The sequence below is a fragment of the Anabrus simplex genome, chromosome 5 (genome assembly GCF_040414725.1).
Source record: "Anabrus simplex isolate iqAnaSimp1 chromosome 5, ASM4041472v1, whole genome shotgun sequence".
NCBI lineage: Eukaryota > Metazoa > Arthropoda > Insecta > Orthoptera > Tettigoniidae > Anabrus > Anabrus simplex.
The window spans coordinates 50,916,472-50,941,813 of record NC_090269.1 but is presented as its reverse complement, the minus strand read 5'-3'; the positions used below and the strand labels follow the sequence as shown (position 1 = coordinate 50,941,813).

General features: G+C 40.5%; 1 protein-coding gene across 1 annotated transcript in view; it reads left to right on the top strand.

Moving 5' to 3' along the window:
• The first annotated feature begins 238 nt into the window (after positions 1-238).
• Sema1a (semaphorin 1a) overlaps positions 239-25,342 on the top strand; it is an 828,612-nt gene continuing 803,508 nt past the window's right edge. The window contains exon 1 of the mRNA XM_067146885.2: positions 239-279. The gene's annotated coding sequence lies outside the window, so the exon portion shown is untranslated. The remainder of the gene's footprint in view (positions 280-25,342) is intronic.

Here is a 25,342-nt window from a genome sequence, read left to right as displayed (position 1 = left end):
ACAAAAACGAAAAGGAAATAATAGTGAGCATTGGGAACATGTACCAAATTTTAATAAGAATAGTTTTTAAACATTATCAACTTCCAAAACCATTAGAATAAGTATTTTCTGAAATAGTCGTGTGCAGGGAAGTGTTTTTGTAACTCTTGAACGTTGTAAAATAAAATATCAAAATTGTAACTCACTGTATTACATATTCGCGTCTCTTTAACTTCCTTTTCTTTCTTTTTCAGGAACCTGGTGTACAACCTGAGCCTCAACGATCTCGCCGAGAATCAGGTAAGTTACTTTCTGAGAACAAACTGCACATATAAGCCACTTTAATAGTTTTTTAGGTTAAATAATAATAAGAAAAATATTAGTACAGTAATTCAGTACAACTTAGTTTGTGTTATATAAATAAAATATATCATCACAAGTACTTTTATGATTAGTTACCGAGCGATTTGACTGCGCGGTTCGATCCGTGTAGCTGTTGGCTTACATTCAAGAGATGAGGGGTTCGAATCCCACTGTTGGCAACCCTGACAATGTCCTTCCAATCCTAGCCCATGGTGGTCCTAAGACCTGCATGTGTTTGTGCGACGTAAAGCCCAAAACAATATATAAGTGCTCTTTCTTTATTAGTGGTAACACTGTAATTGTCTTCGTTGTTACATAGACTTCCCATGGTGACGTAATTGAATTTAAAGTATTATTGTATCCTATTTCCTTTTTTAAAGATAAATGAACGTTATTATATGAAATAAAAATATCAAAATAATTAATTATCGTATAATACCACTTCTTTCACTCAGTGGCCCGCCTGAAGTCTAAACGATCTGACCCCGCGGTAGGCCGGTTCGAATCTCGTTGGTCGAAAACAATTTCACCATTAGAATGTTGGCCGGCAGGGTAGGGTAGATGGTGGTATACAATTTCTAATCACTAGATTGCATGCCAAAAGCCTGGAGTAAATTCCAAAACCTCTCCGCAGTGTTCGAATGGAGTGAGTGAATATGACGCTGTTGAAGGTGATTCGTCCGTCGGATGGAAACGTTACGCCTTAAGCAGACCCTTTGGTGATATTCGATAGGAGTAGGCTATGTGCCGGCACCGGGTTTCATCCTCTCCCTTCTACTATCATATATCACGTAATGCATTTCATCTCATCAACTCCTCTGATGAGGTTGACGTCAGGAAGGGCATCCGGTCATAAAAACCCGCTATGACAGATTCATCTCACCTCATACCCAATCCCGTAGAGAAATGGGGCAGGAGTTGGACAAACAAATAAATCACTTGTTTCGCTCAGTCTATTTCTGAAAGAAAACTTACGTGTTGGTCGTTACAATTCGCTGATATCTTCTCAAGGTATATTGTGTAACGGTTCAAATCCCGTTACAAGATGATATCTGTATTATGATTATTATTATTATTATTATTATTATTATTATTATTATTATTATTATTATTATTATTATTTCCGTAATATTATTATTTTATCTGTAAGATTACTATTTTTTATTATAATTATTATTCAGTTCAATTCTGCAATGCTTGTCGCTTGTGTGATTGTAGTTAAATGTGTGCATATATACGTGTGTGTAGATTAACACTAAAAACCTGTACAGTAAGAGTTGCTGTATATCAGATGTGGATGTGACATTGCTACATTGTGCAATACTGCTGGCGTTTCTGCCGAGTCATCGCTACGTCATCGTGCTTGTTTAGCGATGAGCTCACGTTCTTGGAGATATCTACTGGGTGCTGCGGGCGATTTCGCCGTAGGTTGTAACATTTGTCGCGAGGTGGAAGTAGATCATATTTATTTCTGGAGATTACGTAGGTGTGTCAACCAGTCTGTATAAGGTGGCTGCATATTGTAGCGTCAGTCATTAGTTAAACGGAAGCTGAACAGTGAAGAAGTCATAGGGATGCAGAGGGCTCAGTCCGTCAGTCAACGAGAGTCAACGAGAGTGAACGAGATGGAGAAGACTCAGTGAGGCCACAGTTGGTCGGTCACTTAGTTCAAGATACGGACGGAAAGGCTTACCATGGAGTCATAGAAGGATACACTTGCAATGAAGTCATACAGTACAGACTTACCAAGAAGTCATATGATATGGAGAAGATGCAGTCTCATGGATATATCACCAAATTAGGCCTAACACATCTACAGTAAACACCAGATCAAAGGAATACGTCGTAATTACACTCAAAGTGTTGAAAGTACAGTCAAGTGAACCAGTGAGGGATATATTTCGCATAAAACTGTTAAATGTCCGGTCAAGAAGAATTCAAATTCATGCCTAGTTTCTTTCAGTTGCAATGTCATAATTTCATATTCTCATCTGTTTTATTGCAGCAAGACTTACTATTTTTATCTCTACAATTTAAAGAATATATTTTGTTCGATCAAATGAATTCATAGTATTATTTCAATGACAGAATTAGATAACCTCAAATTTAATGGGGAAACCGAACGCCAATCTCCTTTTCCCAGAACTTATATGGTATGTTGTCAAAAGTAAGCTTATTACCCCATACCATATATTCAAGATTCTCATTCTATTATTGCTGCACTGAGTTGTAGCTGGCGCCCTTCAAATAACGTATGTGTAAGTAATCAGGTAAGAACCAAGTGTGAGTACAAGGTCCAACGGTTGCGTATTTTATTTAATGAATATTAATTTTCATATTTTTCTATTTAAATGCAGTTTTATATATTTTTCATTTAGTAAGCGAGTCACGAACAATTACAACTGAGTTTCACCTTTTTGGGGAAGAGCTGATGTTTTCACTTCATGAGTAGGTTAATTCAGAGGTGTAGCTTCTGGGTTCGCTGAAGGTCGTGAAATCGTTCACATTCACTAGAAGGGAATATCAGAATTATGTGCTGTCTGTTCTGTGCTGTCTGTTCAGTGTGGATGGAGGGGGAATAGATAAAAAAACAGCACGCTGTATTTCATAGTTTGGCAAAGAGAAGCTCCTTTGATAGGTTCAAAATTTGCTCCAAGCAAGTGTTTAGTTTTGTGTACCGCAAATATTTACTGCACGTGGAGTGTGGTGAAACTTCATTGAAAACAATGTCACCACACCCTATTTAAGTAACTCTGTGAAGTGGGCGAATCACACTGTGAAATTTATATCCACTGTCATTAGTGAACAAACATTGCATGTACCCACACCGGATTGCTGAGTTAAAAATGTTCTACTATTACAGTGTACGTTGAAAAATGTACTTAACCGGGCGAGTTGGCTGTGCGGTTAGGGGCGCGCAGCCGTGAACTTGCATCCGGGAGGTAGTGGGTTCGAGCCCCACTGTCGGCAGCCCTGAAGATGGTTTTCCGTGGTTTCCCACTTTCACACCAGGCAAATTATGGGGATGTGCCTTAATTAAGGCCACGGCCACTTCCTTCCCCACCGGACGAGTTGGCCGTGCGGTTAGGGTCGCGCAGCTGTGAGCTTGCATCTGGGAGATAGTAGGTTCGAGTCCCACTGTCGGCAGCCCTGAAGGTGGTTTTCCGTGGTTTCCCATGTTCACACCAAGCAAACTGGGGCTGTACCTTAATTAAGGCCACGGTCGCTTCCTTCCCACTCCTAGACCTTTCCTGTCCCATCGTCGCCATAAGACCTATCTGAGTCGGTGTGACGTAATGCAAACTGTAAAAAAAGAACTTCCTTCCCACTCCTAAGCCTTTCCTATCCCATCATCGCCATGAGACCTATCTGTGTCGGTGCGATATAAAACTAATTCTAAAAATTTAAAAAAAATGTACTTGTGAATAGGAAAACATAGCTTGTATGGTCTCTACCGTGCAGGTTGTACTGATGTGTTGCTCTTAATTCCTACCCAAATCCCACGGTGAGTCTTGAATGTCCGTCTCGGTGTGATTAACCCATAATTTTGCTATTTGGATTTTTGTTCATACATCCAACCAAAATAATGTATTTCACTCATATTTAAGAAAATTATATCCAGTGTTAGTTCAGAACATGGTTAAATGAACTTACAACTAGAATTAACATCCATGCCCTTTAACGAATGCAAAATGACAGCATATCCAACGTAGTGTTCCGCAACCACTCACCTTTTTCCTGGGCGGTACCAGTTGACACACATCATCATCACAATAATAATAAGAAGAAGAAGAAGAAAATATACTGCCATTTGACTGGAATTAGGTTCGATATAGGGAGAATTGAATTTATACAATATTTACATGTCACTGAGGCTGAAAAAATCACTTTTTGTAGTGACTGCATGAGAGTCGTGGGCTGCCTTTTCGAAGGGATGATGATGATGATGATGCTTGTTGTTTAAAGGGGCCAACATCTAGGTCATCGGTTCGAAATGAGACGAAATGTGATGATAATTTAAAAGTCCAAAACTCAACCACTGACCAGAATTCAAAACGTGATGATGAAGAATGAATGGATGAATATGAATTTAAAGTAACCATTGGATTCAGCTCGCAATATTGAAAATTAAAAATAATTCCAATATCAATTCACCGACTAGAATTAAAAAAAGAGACGATGAACAATTATTATGAACTAAAAAAGTCAGTGGATTCGACCCGCAATATCCCACCTTCCCAGAAATAATATTAAAACAATAGTAATTAATGACCAAGGGGCTGCTTCCAAAGCATAAACCTGAATCGATTATGCTTATTGTCTAAAGTGGTCCAAAATCGAGGTCTATGGCCCCTCATAATGGTACTTATTGCTAGGAAAGTAAGAACCATAGTATTTCTCATTTAGCGATACTAATCATGAGTGACGTAGATTTACGGTGTTCCACACATTGTGGCACTTCTCACAGTTAATGTAATACGCACAGGTAACGCAGACCTGTGGTGTTTCTTACATTACGGCGCCACTCGTAGACAACGCAAACCCTAGGTGTTCTTCACATAGGTGTACTAATCACAGGACTCGTACTATCCCGTGGTGTTCCTCACATAGTGGATACTAATCACAGGCAATGCACACCCACGGTATCGCTCATATAGTGGTACTAATCATGGGTACTGTAAAACCTATACTGATTCACTCTCTGTTACTACTAATCACAAACCTATTGTGTTACTACTCGCAAGTAAAGGCGACCCATAGTGTTCCTCGCGTGATGGTAGTAATCACAAGTAGTCTCATGGTTCTAATTCAGTCATACCTTGGTCACACCTTCTAGTCGCCCCTTACGACAGACAGAGGATACTTTGGGTGTATTCTTTGTCTGCGTCCGCCACCTACAGGGGTTAGTCGAAGAATTTAGGAACGACATCTCTATTCTGACAATAAGAATACTAGATGTTCAGTCAGTTACGTTGAGCTTTGGAGGGCTTGTAAAGAATCAAATCCTTAAATTTCACAAAAGACCTCCTGGGAATAATACAATTTTTCAGCTCCACATTTAGACGCTTCTTCTGTAAAAGTGCAGGTAGTAATTTTTACGATATATTTTTCTAGTGTGTGATGTTTTATGGGCCGTATTTGAACGGTATTGTAGACTGCCAGTAGCCACTGTTCTAGTCAGTAGCCGACAATCTTCGCAGTCACTGGCGTTTTAGTGAAGTGATTGTGAAAATGCGTCCATTTACAAGTCGTTGAATTAAGAAAACCCTCGCGTTGCACAGTGGGATCTCATAAAACGCGCTTGGATTTTACTTATATTTATCTCTGTCTGAATGAGAGGCTAATTCTTTCGTTCTCCTCTAAAGATTTTTGGCATTCCTTCAAGACACTTACTAAGTTCCTTTCAAATCAGTGCGTTTTAAAAAGTACCCTTTTGTTAGGCGGCTCTGAATATACCCTTGCCTTTCGTAACAGGACCAAAACGACTGAATCTCCAGGGGTAAATTAGAGAGCGCAACCATGGCACCCTTAGCTGAGTAAGGCATTACTTCTACCAGTCTTGTTAATAAAAAGTCCTTATACAGTTATTTAACACTTGTATAGTCCGGCTCCATGGCTAAATGGTTAGCGTGCTGGCCTTTGGTCACGGGGGTCCCGGGTTCGATTCCCGACAGGGTCTGGAATTTTAACCATCATTGGTTAATTTCGCTGGCACGGGGGCTGGGTGTATGTGTCGTCTTCATCATCATTTCATCCTCTTGACGACGCGCAAGTCGCCTACGAGAGTCAAATCAAAAGACATGCACCGGGCGAGCCGAACATGTCCTCGGACACTCCCGGCACTAAAACCCATGCGCCATTTCATTTTCAACACTTGTATACATTGAATAAAATGTATAAACGTTGCATATTTTTCTTAGTAATAAACTTGGTATATGCATTGTATTACTCTACTGCACATAGGCCTATACACTCGTTCCAAGCCGTAGGGATCTCTTCCAGCAGTTCACTGGTGTATTTCTTCATGTTCACCGCCTTTTGCTGGTTATCTAGGAGCAACATCTTTCAAGAAGCTGCGTGGTAATACGAATAGAATGCTCGAATACACAAGAACAGAACAATAATACACATATTTCTGTAGTATATTATTCTCACTAGTAATAAGTTCTCAGAGCGCTACGGACATGGCCGCGGAATGAGGTTAGTAATTATTATCAGTGACATAAATTTCGCACGATATCTTTCCCGAGCATACTCATTCGTAAATCGATACTTCATTTTAAAACTTACGTCACCTACGAGAAATGAGTCACTCTGTCACTTAAAGCGTTTCGTTTTATTTTACGAACATTTCCAGCCTCCATAACCTCTATACATGTTCTGTGTCTTCCTTGTTAAAAATATCGTGGAGATCATCAACACTATTTTCCATGCATTCAATATGTGCTTAATGAATAAGTCGAATATTTTACCACGATTACTGCAGACAGCAAATATTACTAAAATAAAGTGATCACTCGCTTGTTTACGTCACTCGCTGCTATTCAACGCTTATACAAGCGTCCTTATCTGTATACGCAATTCAGCAATAATAGTAATATCGCATGGCTATTTCTAGCCGAGTGCAGCCCTTGCAAGGCAGACCCTCCGATGTGTAGGTAACTGCTTGTTATTGTGGTGGAGGATAGTGTTATGTGAGATTTTCAGGGATGTTGGGCACAGGACAAACACCCAGCTCCAGAGCCATTGGAATTAAACAATGAAGGTTAAAATACCCAACCCGGCCGGGAGTCGAACCCGGGACCCTCTCAACCGAAGGCCAGTACTCTGACCATTCAGCCAACATTCATTGAATAACTATAACGTATGTGACTGTTGATATGGTGATCATAGCCACGGAACGTCTAATATTCCTACACTCGGCATGCATTTTTACTTTAAATATTCCATACTAGCGAATGTACCCGTGCTTCGCTACGGTATTCTACATTGTATTCGAATATCGAAGTAAATAGTGTACATGCAGTAAATAAGATTGTTTTAAAATTGCATGTCTCTTAGCGTTATCCGAGAAAGAGCATGGGGAGGTCCCCGTACGTTGTTTCCAATGTAAAGTGTTTGTTACGGATTTGTGATATAACGGCAGGCTCACTTGCCTACTGCCATTCACAATCGAGTTGGGAAGTTTACATTATAATTGCAGGCCCCATTGCCTACTACGCGGACAGAATCGATTTGGGGAGTTTTCGTTAAAATGGCAGCCCCCCTTTCCTACTTCCAGACAGATTACAGTTGAGGAGTTTCTATTATAATGGCATCCAATTACCCTACTATCACTGGAAATTGAGTTGCGCAGTTATCATTACAATGCCAGGCCCATTTTCCTACTGCCAGCCAGCTTACTGCCAGTCACACCAAGTTGGTGAGTTTCCATCAAAATAGCAGGCCACTATGCCTAATGCCAGTCACATTTTAGATGAGGACATTTCTTTATAATGGCGGGCACCCTTGCCTACTGCCAAACACAATCGGGTAGGGGAGTTTTAAACAAAACTGCATGCTCACTTGCCTTCTGCAAGTCAAATCGAGAAGTGAACTATTCATTACAATTGTAGGCCTTCCTTACTAATGACAGTTACACAGGAGTTGGAGAAGGAACCCTTTCCTACTGCCAGTCAAAGTCGGTGTGGGGAGTACTGATTACAATAGCAGACCCACCCTTTCTCGATCGCTACAAATCGACATCAGTGAATATATATAGATCGACATACGAAAGTATATGCGTGTTTACAATATTGAAGACCTTCATTTACAGATAAACTGCTACTAAACGTACGTCATATCGACAAAGGATTATACCATAAGACACGCCGGATTTAGTGGCCTAAATGGCTGGTCCTATGATATGTCATCTATTCTTGGGTCAGATTGAGTTAGAAACATGGAACAGGGTAAAGGTTTTGTAAGATTATCTCACATTACATTACTTTTCGGATAATTATGTGACAGCTACATACATAGCATTTGACTCACATATGGCTACTGGGTGGGCCAATTTTCGTGAAGAGTTTGATGATTCTGTATTTCATATAAGTAATTGAAAGTATGAATTATGAATGTGAAAATTCCAAATTGACTTAACATCGATTAATAGAGAAAAATCAAACGTAAAAGGGATACAGATACGGCAAAAGTCATAAGACCAAGGTTGTAGATCATTCCAAATTGAACGGAGATTGTGCAATCCGTTATGTGATAGGAATTTCCGAAGGTCTGCACCAGCATTAAAATTGCCTGCATATTTCGATATTCTTCGCAGATAAAAAGTGAAAAATTTAATGATCTTGGATGTTTTCCGTTCGTTACAGGCTAAAACGTATAATTTTGTCAAATTTCAATTATCTTCTTTTTCTTTTGGCAGATTATGCCGCAATCTGGATTTTGGGCGAGGCGGGTAACAATTAGGACTTTCAGGAAACTAAACCAAAAATTATGGAGATGGTCATTATTACCCCTTAAACGGAAAGGTATACGAAAATTTCGCCAAAATAGTCAGTGTAGAGGCACACAGTCGTTACGATTTCATTTATATAGATAAGGAATCTGCTCCATGTAAAACACCTTTTGAGCTATGTCCGCTGGACTTAACCTGCAAAAGTGACCATTCATGATATCTCCCTTATCAATCCTCCTGACGAAAAAATGCACATGAGGAAAAGGTTTAGAGGTGGAATTCCATCACGTTTGGTCGATTTCCAGTCATGTTGGTCTTGTTCTGTATATATTGTGGAAGAGTAAAATCACCATTTCGGTTCCCTATAAACCGCCAGTCCATACCGGAACATGAAATGTTATTTACGTAAAAACCTACCTTTGGATAGGTGGATGCTAAATATAAATTTTGGTTCGAATGTCTTCAGTAGTTTTCAAGTTGTAAGGAATACGTTTTACGCGCACCCGCTCGTGAGTTAAGTCTCCCTTATTAATCCTCGTATCGAAATGATGCACATGAAAAAAAAGGTTTAGAAATTAATTTCTACCAAGGTAGGTAGATTTCCATTAAGTTTGGTTGTGTATATTTTGTGGAAGTGCAAAATCACTGTTTCGGTTTCGTATAAACCCCCAGTCAGTTCAGGGATTTAGAAACAATACTTTTCCCTAAAAGCTATCAAGGACAGGTGTATTCTAAATATGAATCTTGGTAGAAATACATCCAGTAGTTTGTAGCACTCGCGTACATACGGCGTAATTAAGGAAGAAAATAATACAGTTAAGAAAGTCGAAAGTAATAGAAAATGGATTATAACTGAGGACAGGCGGATAACGACAAATATGTAAATGCCAAGTGAATGTATTGGAAAATCAAATGCCCCTCAATAAATAATGCTAGTGTGAGTTATGGATATAATAAAGCAGTAACAGAGGAGATATTTAGGTCCAGTGGTTCTTAGGTAAACAAATAATAAGATGATGACTAATGGTGTTATTACTTAATCTATTCGAGGGCGGTTATAACCTCCAACGATATTCCGCCAATATCCCGCAGATAGGCCGATTGACGCCTCTATTGCCTTCTACCCAAGGAACAACCACGAATTTAAAAGCATGGTGAGGAAAATGGCAATACGTTACTTCCCTGCTGGCATGCAGTCAGAGACGTTGCCATGGTAACCTGTAGGTTCGTTGTCGGTCTGTCGGTCACTCAATGCAGAGCATGGTACTAGCAGAAAATTGTAAATTTCTCCGTCATGTGAAGAGTAAGGTAAATTATGAACAAAACGAAAGTTGTTTATAATGAAGAGACGCTTCACGTACGGTAAACGAAGTTTACAGAAAATCAATAGTATAAGAGAAAATGGAGGAAAACCATTCTGGTTTTCCTATAAACCCCCCATCTATTCAAAGATTTTAAAATCATATGTATATCGAAACCTTCCACGGGTTGAGTATACTCTAAATATGAAGCTTGGTTGAGATCTATCCAGCCGTTTCGACGTGATGGTGGAAAAACCATTCTGGTTTTCCTATAAACCCCCCGTCTATTAAAAGATTTTAAAATGATATGCATATCAAAACCTTCCCCGGGATGAGTATACTCTAAATATGAAGTTTGGTTGAGATCTATCCAGCCGTTTCGACGTGATGGTGGAAAAACCATTCTGGTTTTCCTATAAACCCCCCGTCTATTCAAATATTTTAAAATGATATGTATATCGAAACCTTCCCCGGGATGAGTATACTCTAAATATGAAGTTTGGTTGAGATCTATCCAGCCGTTTCGACGTGATGGTGGAACAGACAAACAGACAGACAAACAGACAGACAAACAGACAGACAAACAGACAAACAAACAGACACGAAAAGTAAAAACCACCGATTCGGTCTTGAGTTGACCTAAAACGGATAAATATCTGAAAAATTGCTAAAACGAAAGAAATTACAGACAGGGGACCCCCTACAATTTTATTTATATAGATGCATTGGCCCGAATTCGAACTGTGCTGCCTTCCTGAGAAGTCGGTGACTATAGCGTTCGGCTACGATACGCTCTTCATATTATCAAAGTCAAATATGAGACTGGGACAGATTGATGGAAGCAACAAAGTTATTCCATCGCCTACTTGCAGACATAGTCAGTCTTATCATATTAGAGACGGATGTGAGTTCATTATTATCAGGGTTGTAGTCGTAGGTATTACGCAGGTCTACACCGTAGACCTTCTGCTTTACTCCACTCATTGGAGTATTCCTTAGGATTTCTCGCGTATACCTTCTACTTTGCTTTCTCTTGCGTATACCTTCTAGTTTGGTTTCTTTTCTACTTCGCCGTTCTGTCAGTGAGTTTTAACTCTCCCGCTACCCTCGTAATCGTCTACATCGAAGGTTCAGCTTGATGGATAACATTTCAGCCATCACTTATTTAAGTTCATCATTGTTTGTTACCTATGTCTCCAGCCTAATGTTCATGCATTCAAATGCCTTCCAGTTAACCGATTTAACTAGATGACACTAATCTTCCCCCTAACTTCAAATTCATCTCACTTCGAGAACAGTTTTCGGCCATTCTCAAACATAAAAACAGAAAAAGCCCGGGTCTGGATAACATTTCTGCATCCTTTCTGAAAAGCCACCCCAAAATGGCACTCAAATGCATCACTAAGCTCTTCAACGCCATATTTCGACATGGCCACTTCCCAACTTCCTGGAAAACGGCCAAGGTCATCATGATCCCAAAACCCTTCTCAGATGCTTCATTCTCACAAAATAACAGGCCAATCTCTCATCTATCCATTGTTTCTAAATTATTCGAATCCCTTCTACTAACCAGGTTAAACACCAATATTGAAGACAACAATTTAATTAACGATACGGCAATATCCTCTGTCTCTTGACAACCACCTAGTGTACAAAATTACATCCAAGATGCCCTCTCCACTCTCGAACCGTGACTACGAAAGTAGGTAAACAAAATTCTAGAGTAAGCCAGTTCGGTCTGGGGAATGGCAGCCAAAACCCATCTGGATAAGGTGCAACGCATCCAAAACCGCGCGCTGCGTCTCATCTCAGGTGCACACTGATTTGAATGGAATAGAAACATCCATCAATCCCTAAAGATTGATGATATTAGAACCAGAATAAAGAAGACGTCCCGGAAATTCTATTCTGGACTAATACGCAAGCTCAATCCCGTCATCCTACGTTGGGCAATTATGAAACCCATGGCCTCCGCCACAAGCCACCCAAGATCGTCCTAAATTAGTTGCCCCTAAAATGGGTGCAGGTCACATTCTGACCAGTTCCTATTCCGTTCCAGCAGGTCCCATCACCTTCACAGCCCTAGTTAGACAAGTCATGAAATAGCACCCACGACTCTTACAGGTCGGATGGCTAAAATCCTCATCAGAAACGGCACGTTCGTATTCTATTTGAGACTTGAGGCATGGCCGCCGTACTGCAACATACACCAATTCAAGAGTTAGTTCCGGTGAAAAGTGCGATCGCAAAATCAAATGAGGCAACTTGGATTGTTTTTTAAATAAATAGCTAGAAGAAGGTCCAGAAAAAAAAAACTACTGTGTAAGCAAGCTGAGATTTTCAAATTAGTGCATTGAAATATGGATTTCTTCTTTGTCATCATAAAAAATCTTCTATGTGATTTATGCCAAAATGAGGGAAGTTTGTTGTAACTAGCTGTAACCCTCTAATTTTAAACTCCAGGCTAGAATCCGAAATTTGTAGAGTATACTCTGCGAAAATGTTGGGACTGCTCTCTGGCGGTAAACATGTCTTGCACAAAATACTTTGGTAGTAATGGGGGCAGATTCGTTCTGCTAGTGATTTGAAAGAACAGAGTATTATTGTATGTGAGTACTTTTTATGTGTTCTCAATAGCGCTGATGACACAAATTACATAACAGGGTTGAATAAATAATTGCATTACAGCCGTAGTAATTAATTAGCTGTTTGTGAATAGTTTTTAATTAACGAGTTCGCATCACTGTACACTTCTAGTTTGTTTATTCAATTCCCGCGTTGTCATTAACGCACAGTGGCTGTCGATGAAATGTTTTTCAAAAAACTTATTTTGTATATTTCTATTGATGTCATTTCATTTTCTTTCTAAAACATTATTTCAATGTTCATTTCATACTATGTCTAGTCTCATATGTTTAAGTTGATCAAAATAATGTGGAACGTCACGATACTCTAGATACTTACCGCACTTAACCTTTACTAGCACAGAAATCTCTATCATATAAAATAAGTCTGTACATTGCTCAGAATTTAAAGAGAATGGTATTTCTGTATCGGTCGTGTCCACAGTAACAACTAAATGCACTTTTTCATTTTCCTTCATGTATGTATGTATGTATGTATGTATGTATATATGTATGTATGTATGTATGTATGTATGTATGTATGTATGTATGTATGTATGTATGTATGTATGTATGTATGTATGTATGTATGTATGTATGTATGTATGTATGTATGTATGTATGTACGGGAATCACGAGAATATGGTTGAAGAGAATTTACTGAAAATCGGTATGTAAAGTCGGGGAATGAGGTACTACAATCTAGGCTGTAAAACATTTTCTTCACGCAAGGGAAGGCTTAAAATTTAATTCTCAAATATTTGTTAATAATGGTGCTATCGATAAATACTAGGTATCTTAAATTATGATATAAACTTCAGTTTCCGATCATTTATGCCTTATACAGTTTTACCGTACCAGCTATGATGATAGATATTCACGAATTTCGATTTTTGTTGTTAAGTCCATATAAAGGCCGAACAACGAGAAAATGGGTGAACAAAATTTAATGAAAATCGGTATGTAAAGTCTGCGAATAAAGAGCTACAAGTACAGTCCAGGCTATAAATAACTTGTATTCACGCTGGATGGAATGGTAGTTTGTATGAAGATGCCTTATCTATGGCATTGGTCTTATCGAAAAGTATTACATAATACAAATTATAGAGAATACAATTTCCAATCATTTAAGTCTTCTACAGTTGTACCCTACCGATTATGATAATAGAATTAATGAATTTAGAGTTTTGTCGCTTATTTCACATCAAAGCCGAGCATTTGTGACATAGAAATATTGTTCAATCCTGTTAACTGGCGATGGTTTTTCTTAAGGCGTAAAACTGCGTGGTCATCGGTCCGTATCGACAATGAAAATTGTGAAGATAATTATAAAACATGAAAAAAATACTCATTTCTAGCCCTCCAGGTAAGAAACTCGGTGTTGAAAATATCCTCGGGATATGAGCTGCGAATTTTAGGCAAATAAAATATAATAAAATATGAGAATATATTTATTCCTAAAAATTACAATCCTTTTCTTAATCACCGTTATCCGGTCGATTAGATTATCAGTTTGCCTTTTTCTACCACTACGAGCGCTAATGTGAGCCAATGCAGAGTTTCACTTAAGCCCTTCTAACTACATTCGGTGTGGACATTTTTCAAAATATCAAATAATGCCGGAGGGTGTTGAACCAAGGAACACATTACAGAAATAATTATGTACATAACTTAATTTGGAAGACGAGTAAAGAAACACGCGATTTTTGGCTGTTTTCAGGAACTGCATTTAGGCCGGAAGTGATTTTCGAAGGTTGTTCTTTTAGTTTTATAGATTTATCCAAGTCCGCCTCTGTGGTGTAGTGGTTAGTGTGATTATCTGACACCTCTAGAGGTCCGGGTTCGATTCCCGGCTCTGCCACGAAATTTGAAAAGTGTTACGAGGGCTGGAACGGGGTCCACTCAGCCTCGGGAGGTCAACTGAGTAGAGATGGGTTTGATTCCCACCTCAGCCATCCTGCAAGTGGTTTTCTGTGGTTTCCCACTTCTCCTCCAGTCAAATGCCGCGATGGTACCTAACTAAAGGCCACGGCCGCTTACTTCCTTCTTCCTTGTTCATCCCTTCCAATCTACCCATCCGCCACCAAGGGCCCTGTTCAGCATAGCAGGTGAGGCCGCCTGGGCGAGGTATTGGTCATCCTCCCCAGCTGTATCAACGACTCAGTGTCTCACGCTCCAGTGCACTGCCCTTGAGGCGGTAGAGGTGGGATCCCTCACTGAGTCCGAGAGAAAAGTCAACCCTGGAGGGTTGTCAGATCAAGAAAGAAACAAGAAAGTCCCACAGTTTGAAACTTTTCGGAACTTTTAGCCCTTCAACTTGCGGCGCAATTGAGGAAACTGATTAATTTTACGTTTTTCATAGCTTGGGGATCCCTACTAAGAAACGTTCAACATTAAAAACCGTAACGGAACGATCGCTTGAACAGTAAGACAAGAGGGATTCATGAAGGAAGGAAGGAAGGAAGGAAGGAAGGAAGGAAGGAAGGAAGGAAGGAAGGAATGACTGTTTTTACATTTCATGTTTTAATATATCAGAGACGGAAGAAAACTAAATGTGAAGCTCTTAAAACTAATCAACAATAATTTTATTACACTGACCATGGTTTTGATGTGATGTGTCTCTTCTGCTGCCACTCATTTCCGGTAGATGGGATTACTGCTGCATCCCGAGTAAAACAGCACGACTGAATATTGGCAGAAAGTAGCTGGCAAGTTAGATAACTTTGCACATGCTATATAATTGTCCCATCAACAACGGGCACCCTACTACGGCCCGCCAACGCCGCACTTTCTACTTACACGTGTCCCGCATGCTCTATTGATGAATGGGATGTGTAGTAGCCTAACTGCTGCTGCAGACTGGTTACTTCAGAACACGAAGAAATGAAATGAAATTAAATTAAATTAAATGACGTATGGCGTCTAGTGCCGGGTGTGTCAGAGGAGAAATTCGACTCGCCAGATGTAGGTCTTTTGATTTGACGCCCGTAGCCGACCTGCGCGTCGTGATGAGGATGAAATGGCGATGAAGACGACACATACACCCCCAGCCCCCGCGCCAGCGAAATTAACGAATTATGGTTAAAATTCCTGTCGAACACGGGACCCCTGTGACCAAAGGCCAGCACCTTAACCGTTCAACCATGGAGCTGGCCACGACCGCTCGCTGCATGTTCCTCAGTGCTACTCGTCCAATGTGGCCCCTTCCGTAAGTAAGCCTCGTTATCGAACACATAGTAATAGGTAGTATTAGGCTAGTATTTGGTTCAACAGCACTACAGTTGCTGTCAACAGATTGACAATTGCTGATGTGTTGAGCAACTACGAACCACAGGCATAATTTAATATATGGAGGATCTGGTCGGAATTACGCCGGAGCTCACCAGGGAACCTTTTTTTTTCAAAATGCATATGCGCATATGCAAACGCATATTTTGTGGATTTATTACATATTCTCAACATAGCATATTTCAGCATATACATTTTAAATTAAGTATAATTCGAAACATCTCCAACAAAATTAGTTTCGCCTGTGTGTTGGACATCCCTTGTAAGCAACTTTCTGAGTAACAGTTAACGACATGACAGTATTTTACGCAAGCATGCTGCCTGGCTATTTCGAGAAAAGGATGAGGTGGATTTTTTCCTTTCAACATTTTGGCAGCCAGTGGCTCGGGAATACTTTTGGCAGGAGTTTCTTCGGTTAACGTGGTACTTTATTCTTAGCTGGCATATTTTTTACTCAAAATGCCTAAAGAGAAGAACATCATGAAGTATTTATGAAATAAGTGGGTGTCATTTAATACTTAAAAATAATCACTTCAATGTATTCCGTTCCAGGTAAAATTGGTAAGAAACTTAAATTCATGTTTTAGAAAATGATAAGCACGAACCCAGGACTAAGGAAGATTCAAACAATTATTCAGTACCTGGCTGGAATCAGGGTCTTTGTCAGATTAATGTTCGGAACCTTCGTTGGCAGTGTATACATTTTGGCCCATCACTTTAGTTGATGTAAAAAGCCAATTCTCGACCTATAAGCTTATTTTGATGGAGGGTAGACAAATTTGTCTCTACCCGGCGAGTTAGCTGTGATGTTAGGGACGTGCAGCTGTGAGTTCGCACCCGGGAGATGGTGGGTTCGATCTCCATTGTCGGTAGCCCTGAAGATGGTTTCCTATTTTCACAAGAGGCAAATGCTGGGGCTGTACCTTAAATAAGGCCACGACCGCTTCCTTCCCACTCCTACACCTTTCCTATCCCATCGTCGCCATAAGACCTACCTGTGTGATTTCAAGCAAATTATGAACAAAATTAAAGTATACAGTAAACAATGAAAAACTTACAGTTATCTATTGTGATGCTTCTTTCTCTAATGAATGATACATGTGTAAAGCGAGAAAATAAAATTAGCTTATTTTTAAGTGGATATCTTTCAATTTTTAATGCATATTGTCTACATCTTAGAGCATAATTGCATGCCTATTTCAATCGTCTTTAGTGCATGAAGACCCCGTCCCACTTGTTGGCTGAATGGCTAGCATACGGGCCTTCGATTTAGAGGGTCCCGGATTCGATTCCCGGCCGGGTCAGGGATTTTAATCGCTTCTGATTAATTCTTCTGGCTCGGGGACTTGGGTTTGTGTCCCTCTTAACACTCTCCTCTTCATATTCACACAACACAACACACTACACTACAAACCACCACAGAAACACGCAATAATTATTACATCCCTCCATACAGGGTGGCGTCAGGAAGGGCATCCGGCCGTAAAACAGGGCCAAATCCACATGTGCGACGCAGTTCGCACCCGCGACCCCTTAGGTGTGGGAAAAGCGGTAGGAAAAGAAGAAGAAATGCACGAAGACCCGATCCCTACACACATACATAACAGTAGAAGGTATTACTCACCTTGTTGGTACAAAGAATTGATGGCTCTGGTACTCAGGCGCGCCGACTTCGGGTAAATATTGAGTGTGTGTGTGGGGGGGGGGCGGGAGGCATGATTAACATGAACACAGGCATGTGAAACAAGGAACGACTATTAATGAAAACATTCCTATATAATAACCGTTACGGGGTTACCCGTGGAGCAGAAAGAGGTTAGGGAAGGTGCTGTGGTGAATGGGTCTAACAACAATATCAAAATTAATTTTAAAACTTGAACGGAAGGTTATATTTTTTCAGAAAACAACAACTTAACAATTTTCACTTGGTGAACGTAAAAACATATTAGGTACAATGCCAATCTTGAAACCAGGTTAGGAAAAATCCAAGATTCAGAACCTTAACAATTTTGGGGTTCAAGCCTCTAGTTTTACAATTTTTTAAAATGGAAGTTGTATTACCTAGTTAAGAGCAGAAATCTCCTAAATTAAGAGCACTTGCTCCCTAAATCACAATCTCAAGCCTCCCAGAGGCATTCGTTAATCTTACAAAAACGTTGAAAAAGAGCGAACAGGCTCTCAGTATCTTCTAGCCTCTTCAAGACACAACTTACAAATTGAAAGATAATGTAATACAGGGGTATTTAATACCCAACCTACTGGGCCTTCATGAAAAGGAACAGGTTATATAACTAGCCCAAACAAGGTGAATGGAGGCACACCGCGCTCCAAGATAATGAACACTTTAAAAAACCTAAAGGGCTCTAGGCTGATGAAACAGGGGCTATTCCCAAACTACTGAGGTGACTCGTATAGAAAGTACTTTTAACACCTTACAGAAGAAAGAAAAGGTTACAAAACGTAGTCACCTCAAACCAAGATGAAGGAGAGCTCTAGAGGCTAATTCACTCTCTATCCCCGATTTTAGAGTTTTACATTAGCCGGAAGAAGATTTACATTTTAGAAAGGTTTGTTACATAACTAAAGATTCGGAATAATCTGCGGAAGTAGCTACAACAAGAAAGACGTAGTTTATGTGGCCATTACCTTATAGATGTTCTGCTGCCGACGAAAGAGGCCGCCCGCCTACCGCTTAAGCACACACACTCAGATAGACGACGATTAGTTGGCCAAGAAACGAGAAAAGCCGCAGTTTATAAACCCTCAGGGAAGGTTCGAGATCATTCAAGACTAAACTAGCCACACCCTCTCAATTTTATTGGTTGAGTTCAAAAGTAACGCTCAAAATCGAACAAGAAGCCTGTGATAGGGTGAAAATTAATTACAGAAATTACTGATTGGCTAAATTCAAAACTGGAGGAAAGAAAAAGGAAATATTGCCAACCCAAAAATAAATGAACATCAATCAGTTACAAAAACCTAGAATTACGAAACTTCTTTAAATTATAAGTTCTTTCACTCTGCACCAGAGGGCATGATCATAAATTTTTTAGTGGTGTCATCTGTAGAAAAATGTCCAAACTTCCTGATGAATGGCAAACCAAACAAGGAGAAATTCACTCAGGTTAGGAAACTGCACAATACCAAAAATACATAATATTTCGGTGGTGACATCTTCTGATTAAAGTTCCAAGTTCGTGTAGTTTCAGCTTTCATTCGATAGAGGAGTTCATTAGGCGCTAATTTTGAATGCGCGGCGTTAAGGTGTACCTCCCGGTACAATAACAATATTCACAAACAAACAGAAAGAACAGAACAATAATAGAGCTTGTTTCTGAAATACAATTTTGAGCGAGCTTTGAATGTTTTATGTACGAGCTATCAAATATAATCACAAGTAAAGAAATTAGAACTTGCTTCATAAATGGATTTTCTTAAAGTCTTATTACTGTATATTATGCATTTCATGACACAAAATGTGAAAAGCTCTACCACCAGGTGTACCGCCTGAACAGTCTCCATTGGTAAATGTAGTTTTCTGAAGGAATGCCCGCTTTCTAATCTCAGTTCTTGATATAAAACCATCTACCACCTTCTCCAGATTTAATGCATTAGCAGCCTCCGAAGACTATCAATACGTTTTAAGGGGATTTAATATCTAGGTGGATAAATTGGTGGTGAGGGGGTAGGGCGGAAACTGGCACTTTTCCCCCGAATATCAATTTTGAAGGAGCAGAAAACGTCTCCCGCCCCACCCATAGTCGGCACCACTGGTGGTATTCATTTCCACGTAAGTGGAGAAGCAACATCGCAAAGAGTATGCCACATGGTTGCATGATAGAGAGAGAGAGATTTAGAAATGCATATATTGTTTTCTTTAAAATGAAGCAAGATGGAGAAATAATGGGTATAAGTAATCAAATGAGCACGCCAGACAGCCAGGCACGTCTCTCGAGATATATGAGCATTCCAGCTTCCTCTCTGGTGAACAAAAGGCAAATAAAGAAGCACTTGTGAAGATTAGCCCCTCGCTTCTGAGCTTGGGAAGTGTGGACCATGATCCTATTAGAACACCTTGCACGGTGGCACTCGACAATGTTTCCTTGCAATTATACAGGACTCTCCTCATTAACACAGCCAGAGTCTGAGTAATCTTAAACAAAAAAAAGCAGGTACATGCTAAGAACGAGTGTAGTCATAAGAAAAGCATAATAATGGTCATCCAAGGCAAAATCAACTTAGTCGTTACAATTCTGCAGTTAGGGTGAAATTTTCAGATTACCAACACAAGTTGAGAGTGTCGCCAAGTAAAATTAAAATGAAATAAAGAACGTTTCCAATGATAGCACAATGATATGCTACAATGTTTTTATTTTGCTTTACGTCGCAGCGACACAGAGAGGTCTTATGGCGACGATGGGATAGGAAAGGCTTAGGAGTGGGAAGGAAGCGGTTGTGGCCTTAATCAAGGCACAATCCAAGCATTTGCCTGGTGTGAAAATGAGGAAACCACGGAAAACCATCTCCAGGGCTGCCGACAGTGGGGTTCGAACCCACTATCTCACAGATACTAGCTCACAGCTGCGCGCCCCTAACCGCACGGTCAACTCGCCAGGTCAACGTTTTATTTACATCATGCATAGAAAACTGCAAAAATCAAAGTCTACTCCGTACAGGCAATGATGGCCCTTGCAGGGGTGAAGGTTAAAGGCATTTACCATCCGTAAACTCGGTACTTGTTAGGGTATAGTGATTAGCTCTACGCCCGGCCACGTTTGCCCTCAGGAATTAACCTGGTACTCATTTTTGGTGTAGTCTGCGTGAACCTCAGGGCCATATGCACCTCCGGAAGTGAACATCTAGTTTCTTAAATTCTTCGATTTCCTGACGGGGAGTCGAAGCCGTATCCTTCCGGATGAATCGAGCACGCCTTTAACCGCCTTCACCAGACAGCCCTTCAAATTATTCATAGGCATCAACCATATAATATAGTTTTTGTAATATGCATAATTTGATATACAGGGTGTTCGGAAACAATGTGAACCGGGTATATGGGCACTATAGGGTTAGTCATGCTGATGAATAATTTGAAAAAAAGTAATTTGATATCTCGCACCGTTGTCATTTTATCAGCTGCTGAAGTTAGCCAATCAGATCGCTTCGCGGGCGAAATCAAATATGCTTTGCGAGGCGGTGTTGCTAATTCTGTATGTAGCTTAATACCAGCTTGAAATCACCAGTACCGGGCGAGTTGGCCGTGCGCGTAGAGGCGCGCGGCTGTGAGCTTGCATCCGGGAGATAGTAGGTTCGAATCCCACTATCGGCAGCCCTGAAGATGGTTTTCCGTGGTTTCCCATTTTCACACCAGGCAAATGCTGGGGCTGTACCTTAATTAAGGCCACGGCCGCTTCCTTCCAACTCCTAGGCCTTTCCCATCCCATCGTCGCCATAAGACCTATCTGAGTCGGTGTGACGTAAAGCCCCTAGCAAAAAAAAAAAAAAAAAATCACCAGTCGAAGAAGGGGAGGGGTTTGAATACGGATCTCCGAGCTACAACAAGTACGGTACGATGACACCAACGGTGTGTTTGTGATTGATGCTAAATTCTGGGCATTGCTCTCAAGCCGGTCTTAACTCAGTGTGGATACAGCAACACCGCCTCGCAAGTCCCATTTGAATTCGCCCGCGAAGCGATCTGATTGGCTAACTTCAGCAGCCGATAAATTGAGAACGGCGAGATATCTATTTTTTTCCAAATTATTTATTAGTATGATCAACTCTCGTACACTTGCACAATTCATGTTGTTTCTGATCAATTTGTAGATTATATGTATTATAGATTACGAATAGGTCCTCCTGAGGTAGGGGAAGGTAGAATACATCCACGCCGGCTTGACGTAAGAGGTGACTGAAAGTGAATCTCAGAGGCTCTCACCTAGGGAGCGTAGGTTGGCGCCCACGGGGCTAGCTGAGCCCTGTCATTGCTTACACTTCCTTGTACCAGGCTATTCAATTTCATATGTCTTGTCGTCCGCCTGCCGGCCTGTGGTTTACGGGTAGCGTGCCTGCCTCTTACCCGGAGGCCCCGGGTTCCATTCCCAGCCAGGTCAGGGATTTTACCTGAATCTGAGGGCTGGTTCGAGGTCCACTCAACCTATGTAATAACAATTTAGGAGTTATCTGACGGTGAGATAGCGGCCCCGGTCTAGAAAGCCAAGAATAACAGCCGAGGGTATTCGTCGTGCTGACCACATGTCACCGCCTAATATGCAGGCCTTGGGGCTGAGCAGCGGTCGCTTAGTAGGACAAGGCCCTTCGTGGCTCTTGTGACATGGGGGAAAAAGCAAAGAACATTAAAGTATGAGGGCTTCCTCGGCCGGTGTCAATATAATAAAAATCTTCCGGGCTATTATGCCGTGGTCCACTCCTCTCATTTCTTCCAGACATTTCGACTACTGCTGCGGTAGTCATCTTCTGTGGCGTCATGTAGATACGCTCTCCTGTATCCCGCAGTCATTCTCGATGAAATGGTAAAATGTAATTCTTAAATACCTGTGTTATTGGTCATATCGAAAAGTCGCCAGCGGATTACAGGAGAGCGTATCTACACGACGCCACAGAAGATGACTACCGCAGCAGTACTCTAAATGTCTGGAAGAAATGAGAGGAGTGGACCACAGCATAATAGCCCGGAAGGTTTTTATTATATAAAGCAAAGAGCGTTATCAATCCTATAGACGAATAGAAATTTCACTGCCAAGTTGAGTGGCTCAGACGGTTAAGGGGCTGACTTTCTGACCCCAACATGGCAGATTCGATCCTGGCTCAGTCCGGTGGTATTTGAAAGTGCTCAAATACGTCACCCTCGTGTCGGTAGATTCACTGACACCTAAAAGAACTCCTGCGGGACTAAATTCCGGCACCCCGGCGTCTCCTAAAACTGTAAAAGTAGTTTGTGGGGCGTAAAAGCAAATAACATTATTATTAGAAATTTCACTGCAGATTGCAAAGTTTGACGTAAACTATACCGAAGGTAGTGTAAAATAGAAAGACTACTGGAACCATACGTAATGAACAAATCAGGGTAGAAAATCCCATTTTAATGTGAGTAAATGGATGTTAAAACACAACTAGTAACAAATTACACGGGCCATTAAACAGTCAATTGAATTTCGTAATCAGTCGTAATATATCGTTTCATATATTCAAATTAAAGCGAGAGTAAACATCGTCATAGTTTTATCATCATTGTTGAAACAGCTGCCGTACTAAATTACGTTTATGTCACTTTTGAAGGAAAGAGAATAATTAACTATATACATATAAAATAAGAGTGTTGTCTGTACATTGTTGAGAATTTAAAAATAAATGCAATTCTGTATCGGTTCTGTCCACAGTAACAAGGAAATGCACTTTTCAACTTTCCGTCATCTCTATCTGTCTGTTTGTCTGTCTGTCCGCGCATCACGAAAAGATGGCTGAAGAGAATTTAATGAAAATCGGTATGTAAAGTCGGGGAATGAGACACTATAATCTAGACCAGGGCCTCTCGAACGCCCAAAATCTCACGCGTGCAAACTGAGGCGCAGAGGTCCTGTGCACAGTGCATCGGTCCCACTCGGCTCGGCTCGGCGCGTCGTCTCGGGGCGACTCGGCTAAGCTTGGCTCGGATTTGGAGCGCTACGGAGCAAGCGAGGAAGAGGGAGACAGGCGGAGCGAGCGAGACAGGCGTGGGGAAAGAGAGAAACAGCGCTATTGCTCCAAATCGAGGAGTGGGTGTCTGCACTCTGGTCAACCAAGCGAAGTCGTCTTTTTCACCATGCACAGTGCATGCACCACCCTGAGAGGCTCTGATCTAGACTATATTATTCACGCTGAATGAAATGGTAGTTTGGGGGAGGCCTAAAACTTAATTCTCAAATATCTGTGTTATTAGTGATCCTATCGATAAAAATTATATATAAACAAAGTTGTAAATATTTAACTTTCTGATCATTTATGTGTTATACATTTTTACCGTGCAGGCTGGGATAACAGAGATATTCATGAATTTCGATTTTTGTTCGTATCACCGCTGAACTACAAGAAAATGAGTGAACAGAATTTTAAATAAATATGCCTGTAAAGTCGGGGGTAAGGTACTGCAGTCTAGGCTATATATAATTTTATTAATTTTTGATGAAATATTAGTTTAGGGGAACGCGCCTAAAATTTAATCCTTGAATACTAATGTTATTGGTTGTATCGAAAAGTACGACATACCAAAAGTTATAAAAAATACAATATGTCATATACAATTTTACCGCACCGATTATGATAATACAATGTTAATGAATTTAGGCTTTTGCTGCTTAGCCCGTGTCATCGCCGAGCATTGCTAACATGGAAATATTGCTCAATCGTGTTAACTGGCGATGGTTTCTCTCATGTTTGTCTTAAGGCGTAAAACCGCGTGGTCATCGGCCCATATCTACAAGGAAAATTGAGATTATAAAAATAGAGAAAAAGTCGTTAAGGAACGATTGCTTGAAGAATAAGAAACGAGGGAATCGTGAAGGGAGGACTCCCTCTTCATTACATGCTCTAATATCGCACAGTCGAAAGGAAACTAAATGTGAAGGCCTACAATACCGAAAGTTCATAAAACTGATCAACAGTAACATTACATTAACCATTTTTTGTTGTGATGTGATTTGTCTCTTCTGCTGCCACTCACCTCCGATAGATGAGATTATTGTTGCGTCCCGAATAAAACAGATCGCCTGAATATTGGCGGAAAATAGCTGGGGAATATCATACCTGCCAACTTTCCCGTTTTAGGTGGGAGACTCCCGATTGTCAACAGTTTTTTCCGCCTCCCGATTATTATATTATTTCTCCCGATTTTAGCTTATTTTTTGTGAACTTCAAACATTTGTTTTCAAATCCCGCCATTTCAGCTTTGTACGCCAGTGGCCGGAAGTCCTTTGCTCATTGACCGCTTTCAAATGAAATAGCGACGTTTATTAATACGAGAAATGCGCGCGGATGTGCGATGTTTATTGAAACCTGTATATCGCGACGCGATTATCGATTGTCGATCTCTCGTTCTCGCGTGCTGTATTCATGATCGTTTACATCAGTCTAGTCGATTGTAGAGACTAGTCGCTAGATTTGGAGTCTTTTTTAGTAATGTAGTGACAGGATTTCAAAGATAACGAGTAGTGATTTTTCTAGAGATTTTAGGAGCCATTTGGGCACAATTCTGGCGAATTTTAATTTATTACTTGATAAAAATAGCATTGCGTTTCGCATAATCTTGCGGGTGCGTGTTGCAATATATTCAACTATGC